This window comes from Mus caroli, unplaced genomic scaffold, assembly GCF_978045245.1.
Source record: "Mus caroli unplaced genomic scaffold, Mus_caroli_1 scaffold_18, whole genome shotgun sequence".
In the NCBI taxonomy this organism is placed as follows: Eukaryota; Metazoa; Chordata; class Mammalia; order Rodentia; family Muridae; genus Mus; species Mus caroli.
The window spans coordinates 54,478,144-54,487,961 of NW_028227273.1; positions in this window are offsets into that span (position 1 = coordinate 54,478,144).

The window sequence follows — 9,818 nt, forward strand, 5'->3', positions numbered from 1 at the left end:
AGAAAAGAGCATTAAATCCCCTGAACCTGGAGTTAAAAGTTGTTATGACCTATTTTCCATGGGTCTTGGGAATCAAATTTGAATCATCTGTGAGAACAGCAAATTTTCTTAAGCACTGGACCATCTTTCCAACCTCTTGTTGCAAACTTATACCTATAAGAATTTATTAAATCAGACTTCAAAGTCGTTTTAAGAAGTCTTTAAAATATTTTAAATAGTTAGGAAAGATAAAAATCTTAACTCTTTGTTTCTCAGGATTTCCTAAAAATACTAAAAAAATCCATCCATACAGATCTTGATTTTAAAATTAAAAACTTACTAATGAAACAGAAATAAACCGTTTGAACTCTTCCAAACATTCCAGTGAATAGGACGAATGTATATTCATAACATGCCAACGTTTCTCATTTAAAAAGATTGTAATTACATTTGCATGTCTCTCTGTCCACATGTGGTTTGGCACAGTGGTGCAGATGCCCTTGGCGGCCAGAGGCATCAGATTGCCTGGAACTGGCATCACAGACAGTTGTAATCCACCTGAAATGGGTACTGGGAATCAAACTCCATGTATTGCCCAAAGAAATAGGCACTCTTAAGTGCTGAGACATCTCCCCAGCTTTATTTGTATCTTTTCTTATAGGAAACCTATACAAGAGGAGGGTGAAGGTCTTTCTATATCAATTTTTAAAATGATTCTATTGTATACTGTAGGTAATACAGATGGTGTAGCATGTCAGTTCAAGAGAAATATTATGAAAGAATTTTCAAGCATGTTTCTGTTATTAAGTATAATACAAGGAAAGAAGCTACTGGAATCCATCCAGCTGTCAGGTCAAATAAGAAGCATCTTGAACCTAGGAGAGTAACATATGAATAAGGAGAAGCAAATGACTGAGGTTGTGCAATACTTTGTCTTTTCTCGTAGATTGCTCATAGATTCTATATGTTGTGCTCTGCATATAGAGTAGTGGTTATGCTAAAAGCCCTTGGACTGCACACACACACACACACACACACACACACACACACACACACACACAACTTGATGCAATGAAGAATCTGAATTTTCCTAGACAATCAGTAAAGTGATAGTCCTAATTAGGCGGTGTAGCCACAATCAGAGAGTACTGCTATGTTTAGAAGATATTTATAAAATCTCTCATTTTAATATCCTCATTTTTGATAAGCATAAATTCTCATACCTTCCTGCTACATTTAGAGACTATCAAACCTTCATATGCATGGGGCCTTTCACAATTACTCATTTAAGTTCTTGAAACTCAACCTGTCACTTGATAACCTGTTCTATATTACAGGATTTACAGCTTTTTTCTGTACCTACCTAATCTATGAAAGTAGCTTTTCCACATAACCTATATTGTACTGTCTTAGGAATTTTCCAGGCTGATCAAGTACTGAAGAGGGTATTTTAACATTAAAATCTCTCTTAACTTTTAGACTTTATTTCTGTTTCTCAGGTTCTAAGATAATGGTTGACGAACAAAGTGTGCACGGATTAATTACTTCCTTACTATACATCTATGTCAGAATTCTCTTAGGAAATGTTAGGTTTTTGTTATGGTATTCAATTGAAGGTTTGTAACAGTAATCCAAGTATATATATGATTATATGTCTAAATATATGAATCTATCTATCTATCTATCTATCTATCTATCTATCTATCTATCTATCTATCACCTACCTATCTATCTATAGACATATATGATTATGTTTGAATCTATGAATCTATCTATCTATATATCTATGTATAATTTGATGATATATGCAAACATTAGTGTGTAAAGAAAAAAATTAAAATCATCTGATGATTTTGCAGATCGAATTACAGTGGCCATTATACAAGCAGGACATACCTAGCTTACACAGCAAGAGCACCATGTACCAGTTGTCCTGATCATTATGAAGATGGACTGTGCAGTAAGTTTATTAAAATACCAATATAACAACATAGAATGACAATCTGCTTTAAGATTTAATACTTGCAATAGACAAAAATGTACTTAACATCATTTAAATTTTTTCAATTAATTTATTTACTCCCTTTTTATCTCAATCACAGCTCCCTCCTCCTCCCTCACACAGTCCCTCCTCCACCCCTCCCCTTCACCTCTGAGAAGTAGGAGGTGACCCCCTGGGTACCAGCCCATTATGGCAGCTTAAGTCACTAAATCACAGCAGGACTAGGCACAACTTCTCCTACTGAGTCCAGGCAAAGTGATCAAGATCAACAAGGAGATACAGTTTAAGCATAATACCCCCTCCAGTTGTTTTGGAAACCTAAAAAAGTTAAGTTGTACATCTCCTACATATGTTAACATCATTATTTTGAATGACAGATTTTCTTTTGTTTAAGATGTGCATACTTTTGACATACAAAATATTAATATTTAGGTTAGTGTAAAGAAACATTTAAAATCAGTGAACACTTGTAACTATATTGGAATTTTTGCTACTAATGTCTACAGAAGTATTTCTGAGGATGTAATTTAATACAATTTAAAGTGAAGTTTCTGATTCTCAAACTTGGCATTTTAAAAAGAGGATGCAGTACAAGTTTATGGAGTTGAAATAATAAAACCAGAGTCAGCACAGAGAAAGAAAACAGATACTAATTTTTTTTTGCACAGCAAGAGCTTAGCACAATAAATTTTTAGGCTACTCCAGAGCATCAATAGGTTTTTTTTTTTATTAAATTCAATTTTATTTACTTGTGAATGTATTTGTGTCTTTCTAAAAAGTCCAGACATACACATGTGTGTCATGGCACATATGTGTGATTATGTGTTGAAGTTAGAGGACATTTCATATTGAATTGTTCTCTCCTTCCATGGTATGAATATGGGAGACTGACAGCAAATCACCAGGCTTAGTGTCAAGAGCTTTAACCTGAGCCATTTCCCTGGCCCTGCAACAAAGTGTTTATAAAAATGGAATATGGTACCAAAATTAATATATTACATTGTGGTGGAAACTTGCTAGTTTTTTTTTGTGAATTTCTGAATGAATTTGGGATTTCTTCATGACTGATTTGTATAGATAATATTTTCTATGTACTAATGATATCAATAATGTTAACTAAAGAAGAGAGATTCATACATTCACAACTTTGCTTTGTGCTTATAAAACACCCCATCCTATTAGTAACAGCCAATTGAAGGACCTTAAACAAGAATAGAAAAGTAAAAATCCTTATTTTTTTATTTTAGCTATTTATAAATTTACTTATTTGTGATTTATGCTGTTATTAGTTTTGAAATAGTTTCTCACTATATAACCAAAGCTCACCTGAAATCAGTGCTCCTGGTCTTCCTATACCTATCTCCCAAGTGTTGTGGAAATTGTGTTTTATAAAAGCTCTTAGAAAAAGCATAATGAAAGATCCAACTATGAGGTATCGATTCAGAATCATACAGTCATCTTTACATTATTATTGCAAAAGTTATGAAAATTGATTGCAGAGAGAGAAAGAATATAGAATAATAATGTATTTTTGTTAATTGTACTTGTTCAATGCTGAATAAATATATCATCTATGTGGGACTGGAAAGAGGATTGTGCATGTGCCTGTAGTAATACTTCTTGGGGTATGACATTAGCAGTAACCTGATTGTAGGAGCTTGTTTCCATAAATACAATGGTCCAGAAGATAAGCAAGATCTTATTTTGAATTCTTTGGTAAATGGAAGTTTCCAATTTTCTGAGAGTGTATGAGCTGAATGTAAATTTGTGAGCTCTGGATACATATCAAAGACATGACGAAGATTATAGATTAATGAATTTAGAATAAGTTTTTTTTTTTGAGTTTGTAGCTATTGGTGAATATCTGCATATAAGTGTCTAATAATCAGATCAACCTTCTCCACTACATATCTTTCCAAATCTGTATTCATAAGATTACCTCCTCTGACATGAAAAAGAGAACATCCTAGAATGTAGTTAATGTCTGTAGCATGTCATTTTAGGGGCCAGCCTCAGCAGTTTTGCCTAGCCCTCCCTGCTCCCCCTATGGCTAGCCCTATGTGCTGTCTCCTGGATCCCTAGGCTAGCTTCCTAAACTAACCAAACCAGTTTAACCCAAAATGCTTGAAGCTACTGCTCACATTTTTTAGACCGTCCACCCACTATGGCTGGCCTGCTCAAAACTAGTTTCTACTCACTCAGATCCCCTTAGCCCCATGAAATAGAAACACTAAAGTCTGATATTATATTAGGTAGATTTATAACAATAAATCTCCAACCCAAAATCACCCATGTAAAGAACACACAACTCAGTTAATATAAATCCAAGCAGCATGCCCATATTGGGCAAATATGCACTACACACTTATATTATTCAGCTATGAAGTCCTTATCTACTTGCACTTCCTCCAGGCCTCATGAATCTGCTCCAACTTCTACCTCTTCCTCCATCATCTTCTCTCTGTGTTCACACACTGCTCTTCTCTTCTTCCTCCTTCTCTCCCCTCTCTAAAACTTTCAGCTCTGACTTTCCTTCCACTGCCCAATCACAGGCTTTAGCCTTTAAGATTATATCTGACATCATCTGAGTATGTGATATACTCCACCTCTGGGCACTCCTCTTGAGAGAGTAGATAATACAAAAAGCAATACATAAGACATGTCTAGTATATTCATAGAAAGAGGCCACTAGGCACAGTTGATATAGAACATTTTAATGAAACTTGTTTTGCTGAGAATATTTAAATATTTAAATAGTTTAAATATTAACAATATTAATTTTTAAAAATACTTGTATAATAATCACATTTTTGTGATGTTCTTTTTTAATGCTTATTTTTTATTTCATATTATGAAATTTGGTTGCATTTTTTTTAAATTTTTAATATTTTTATTACATATTTTCCTCAGTTACATTTCCAATGCTATCCCAAAAGTCCCCCATAGCGCCCCCCACTTCCCTACCCACCCATTCCCATTCTTTTGGCCCTGGCATTCCCCTATATTGGGGCATATAAAGTTTGCAAGTCCAATGGGCCTCTCTTTCCAGTGATGGCCGACTAGGCCATCTTTCGATACATATGCAGCTAGAGACAAGAGCTCCGGGGTTCTGGTTAGTACATCATGTTGTTCCAAGAATAGGGTTGCAGATCCCTTTAGCTCCTTGGGTACTTTCTCTAGCTTCTCCATTGGGAGCCCTGTGATACATCCACTCCTGTGTTTGCTAGGCCCCTGCATCGTCTCACAAGAGACAGCTATATTTGGGTCCTTTCAGCAAAATCTTGCTAGTGTATGCAATGGTGTCAGCGTTTAGAAGCTGATTATGGGATGGATCCCTGGATACGGCAGTCTCTAAATGGTCCATCCTTTCATCACAGCTCCAAACTTTGTCTCTGTAACTCCTTCCCTGGGTGTTTTGTTCCCAATTCTAAGAAGGGGCACAGTGTCTACACTTTGGTCTTCATTCTTCTTGAGTTTCATGCGTTTAGCAAATTGTATCTTATATCTTGGGTATCCTAAGTTTTGGGCTAATATCCACTTATCAGTGAATACATATTGTGTGAGTTCTTTTGTGATTGTGTTACTTCACTCAAGATGATGCCCTCCAGGTCCATCCATTTGGCTAGGAATTTCATAAATTCATTCTTTTTAATAGCTGAGTAGTACTCCATTGTGTAAATTACCATAATTTCTGTATCCATTCCTCTGTTGAGGGACATCTGGGTTCTTTCCAGCTTCTGGCTATTATACATAGGGCTGCTATGAACATAGTGGAGCATGTGTCCTTTTTACCGGTTGGGACATCTTCTGGATATATGCCCAGGAGAGGTATTGCTGGATCCTCCGGTAGTACTATGTCCAATTTTCTGAGGAACCCCCAGACTGATTTCCAGAGTGGTTGTACAAGCTTGCAATCCCACCAACAATGGAGGAGTGTTCCTCTTTCTCCACATCCTCCCCAGCATCTGCTTTCACCTGAATTTTTGATCTTAGCCATTCTGACTTGTGTGAGGTGGAATCTCAGGGTTGTTTTGATTTGCATTTCCCTGATGATTAAGGATGTTGAACATTTTTTCAGGTGCTTCTCTGCCATTCAGTATTCCTCAGGTGAGAATTCTTTTTTCAGTTCTGAGCCCCATTTTTTAATGGGGTTATTTGGTTGCATTTATGTTCATGTGTTTATGTGTACCACATTCGTTCTTGTTTACCCTGGAGAACAAAAACAGGCATTGAAACTGAAGGTACAGGAGGTCATATTCCCCCACATGTATGGTGAATACCAAAACAAGTTTCTCCATAAGAATATCAAAGGCTCCTAAGCATAATCCATCTAGATAGCCCAGTTCTACACAAAACCACTCAATTTAATTTTCTTGAGCTTTTGTGAGTAAAGAAATCAATTACACAAAGCTGCACTTTAAAATAGATCCACTAATTTGCTTAATCCCCTGTTCCAATTCATATAAGTATTATTTTGTTGCCATTAACAGAGGAAAAAAATAATAAATCAATGAATATTTTTTCTTTATTTCAGCCAAGAGTTGTCAATATATGGATATGGCTTCTTGGTGTAAACGTCTGATAAGCATCTGTAAAAATCCATTTCTTCTAAAATATTGCCTACCTACATGCTGCTGTTAAGGCAAAATTCATTAAATTTCCTGTACAAGCTGCCGGGACCAAGTTGAGAAAGATCATACTCTCTAGTGAGGATTATCACATCCCACCAAGAATGTATAGATTTACTACATTTAAAGAATTCCAGATGGTAAAGATTGTGTTTCTTCTTCTATTTCTTTCTATTTTGCAGAAATCATTTAGCCCAAATATTTTAAAGTAACAAAATTGATAATAACCTTGGACCTTGACATTTGAAATATGTGACACATTCATGGAGTCAAATCTAGCCCATGACTATACATTGTCTGTATGACTAAAGTCACTAAAACTCATATGACTAATGTTCCAAGAGCACAATGAAGTAAGGGAATAGAAAACATATAGTTCTTTGTAATAGTCAGTCATCTTTTGTAGCTCTACCTACTTAACTCTCTCTCTGGAGAAAATTCACATTAATTGTCTTTTATTTTTTTCTCACTATTCATTATTCTTCACATTCAACATAATCAGTGGTTTAAACTCTAAAATACCATTTACATTTTAGTTGTTTTTTTTTTTTTTTTTTTTTTTTAAGAATGATATAAAATATACCTTAATGAGCAGAATTTGCTTGTTCAGGAGACAATGACCTTTGTTGCTTTAGAAAAAAAATAAATCTTAATCTTGGTATATTAATCTTCTCTTAGTATTTATTTAGACTGGTTATTTGGGCTTTGCTTTCTCCAATATGACATTTTAATATTTATGATATCTTTTACTTAATTATTTATTTACATTAAAGTTGTCAGCCTTCAGAAGTGTTTATTCTAATCAATGTATATCTCATTTAATAATTAATAGGGAATCCAGTTTGGCAAATACTCCTCACATTACTCTACCATGCTATATAGAATGTATAGACCTATGCCAGGTCACACATCCTCCATACAGTCTGGTGAGCACTGTGGAACTTAGCACATTCATAAGTTCTCAACATTCATATTCAGTTATCCTAGTTGGACATCCTGTAGCCTGGGCTAATTCTGAAGTACCATAGAATATAACATCAGGCATAAAACCAATGAAAGTAATCTACATTCCCTGGTCTCAATACAAACACAAAATATGTGCAGCCTAAGTACCAACACCCTATCCCCCCAGATCCACTAGTCTTATAGAAATATTTCCGAAAAAGAATTTTTTAAGAGTACAAATCAAAAAGCAATAAAAACCTTGAGAATTTTAGAGAAGACATGAACAAACATGTCAAAACTAACTAACCCAACAAACAAGCAACGAATATTCTGACAAATGAAATGATGAAGATAATTCAGGATTTTAAAACTATATTCAGTAAGAGAAAGAAACCCCCCCTGAATTTATAATGTGATTAAGAAACTAACAAAAGATCAGGAGAAGGAAAGTAGAATGGGTTAGATAGATGACAGAATGTCAGGATTTAGAGGAAAAAACACTGAAGAATTAGGTCCTTCAAGCAAAGAATATAGGAAATTAAATACACACACACACACATAGATGAAAGAAGTGTGCAAAAAAATGTGTACTATGTAAACAACAAATCTTGGAATTATAGGCATTGAAGACAAAGAAAAATCACAAATCAATGGCATAGACTACAATTTCAACAAGATTAAAGACTCTAAATTAAAGACAGACATATTCATACAGACACAGGAAGCACTCATGACTACAAGTAGATAAAAGCAGAAGTGAGATACTCACTAAATAGTATATTTAAAGCACTCAATATTTAGAACATAGAGAGAATCCTGAAAGCTAAAAAATAAAGAACCTAGATCAAATATAAAAGACAACTCATCAAATGATTGGGTTATTCCTCAATAGAAACTACAAAATTAAGAGGAGCCTGGAACAATTTATTTCATATTCTAAAACACTATGAGCGTCATCCTAGATTCCTGTCCTCAGTAAACATACCTCAATTGCTAAAAAGTAAATAAAAATTTATGATAAAGCAAAAGAGTTCATGCGCACAAAATTAGACCTAGAGTGAGTGCTTGAAATAATACTTCAGACTGAGAAGAATAAGTAAGGATTAGAGGTAATAAAAAGAAAATAGATGAAATTATAACTACTGAAAAACAAATTACAACTAAGAACACAAACAATAGCAACAACAAACAACAGCAAGAAGAACACCAACAACAAAACCAAAGGAAAAAGACAAATAATCCAAAACACCAAGGCAAAACAAAACAAAATGGCTACCCTCCTCCCAAGAACATTGTGTCTATTTTGTATTTCCCAAGTACTTTCTGAGTATGTGTCCTGTGCTAGACTGCAGTTAATACATCCAGTAACATTCCACTGGAGAAAATTGTTTTTCTCTATGATCTTTGTCTTTTTGGGGGTAACAGGGAGAGAAACAATATGATGTTTGAGTGGATAGAGAATCAGAGAGAATTGGAAGAATTTTAGGGAGGAGAACGATAATAAAATCAAAACAGAATATACTTAAAATAAAATTTTAAAGAAGGGGCCAGAGAGATTTCTCAGTGGTTAGGAGCACTAGTTTCCTTGCAGAGTTCCTGTGTTGAATTCACAGCAACCAAATGGTCCCTCACAAGTGTTTGTAACATCAGTTCCATGGGATCTGATACCCTTACACAAACAAACATACAGGCAAAACACTAATGCACAATAAATAAATAAATAAATAAATAAATAAATAAATAAATATGAGAGAGAGGGTGAGAGAAGGGGGGAAAGAGAGAGAGAGTGAGTGAGAGAGAGAGAGAGAGAGAGAGAGAGAGAGAGAGAGAGAGAAGAAGAAGAAAGAAAGAAGTGATGTATGCCTTTATTCCCATCACTGGGGAGGAAGAGACAGGAAATTTCTGTGTATTCAATTCGAGGTCTACAAAGCTAGTTCAGAACAACCAGGCCTGTAACAAAGAAAGACTATCAAAGAAAAGAAAAGAAAAAAAAAAGAAAAGAAAAAGGAGAGAATGAAAGAAAGGAAAAGAAAAGAAAAGATAGGAAAAGAAAAGAAAAGGAAAGGAAAAAGGAAAATAAAAAGAAAAATCAAATGGACAAGTATCAACACAGGTACTTTGGGAAAAAAAAACTGAATAGTTATGGCCTCTATCCTACAATCAAAAGGACAGGTTAGTTGAATGAATTAAAAAACAAAATGCATCCTTTTGTTCTCTACAAAGCCTTATCTTTCCTTTAAAGAACAGAACTACTTTAAGGAGAA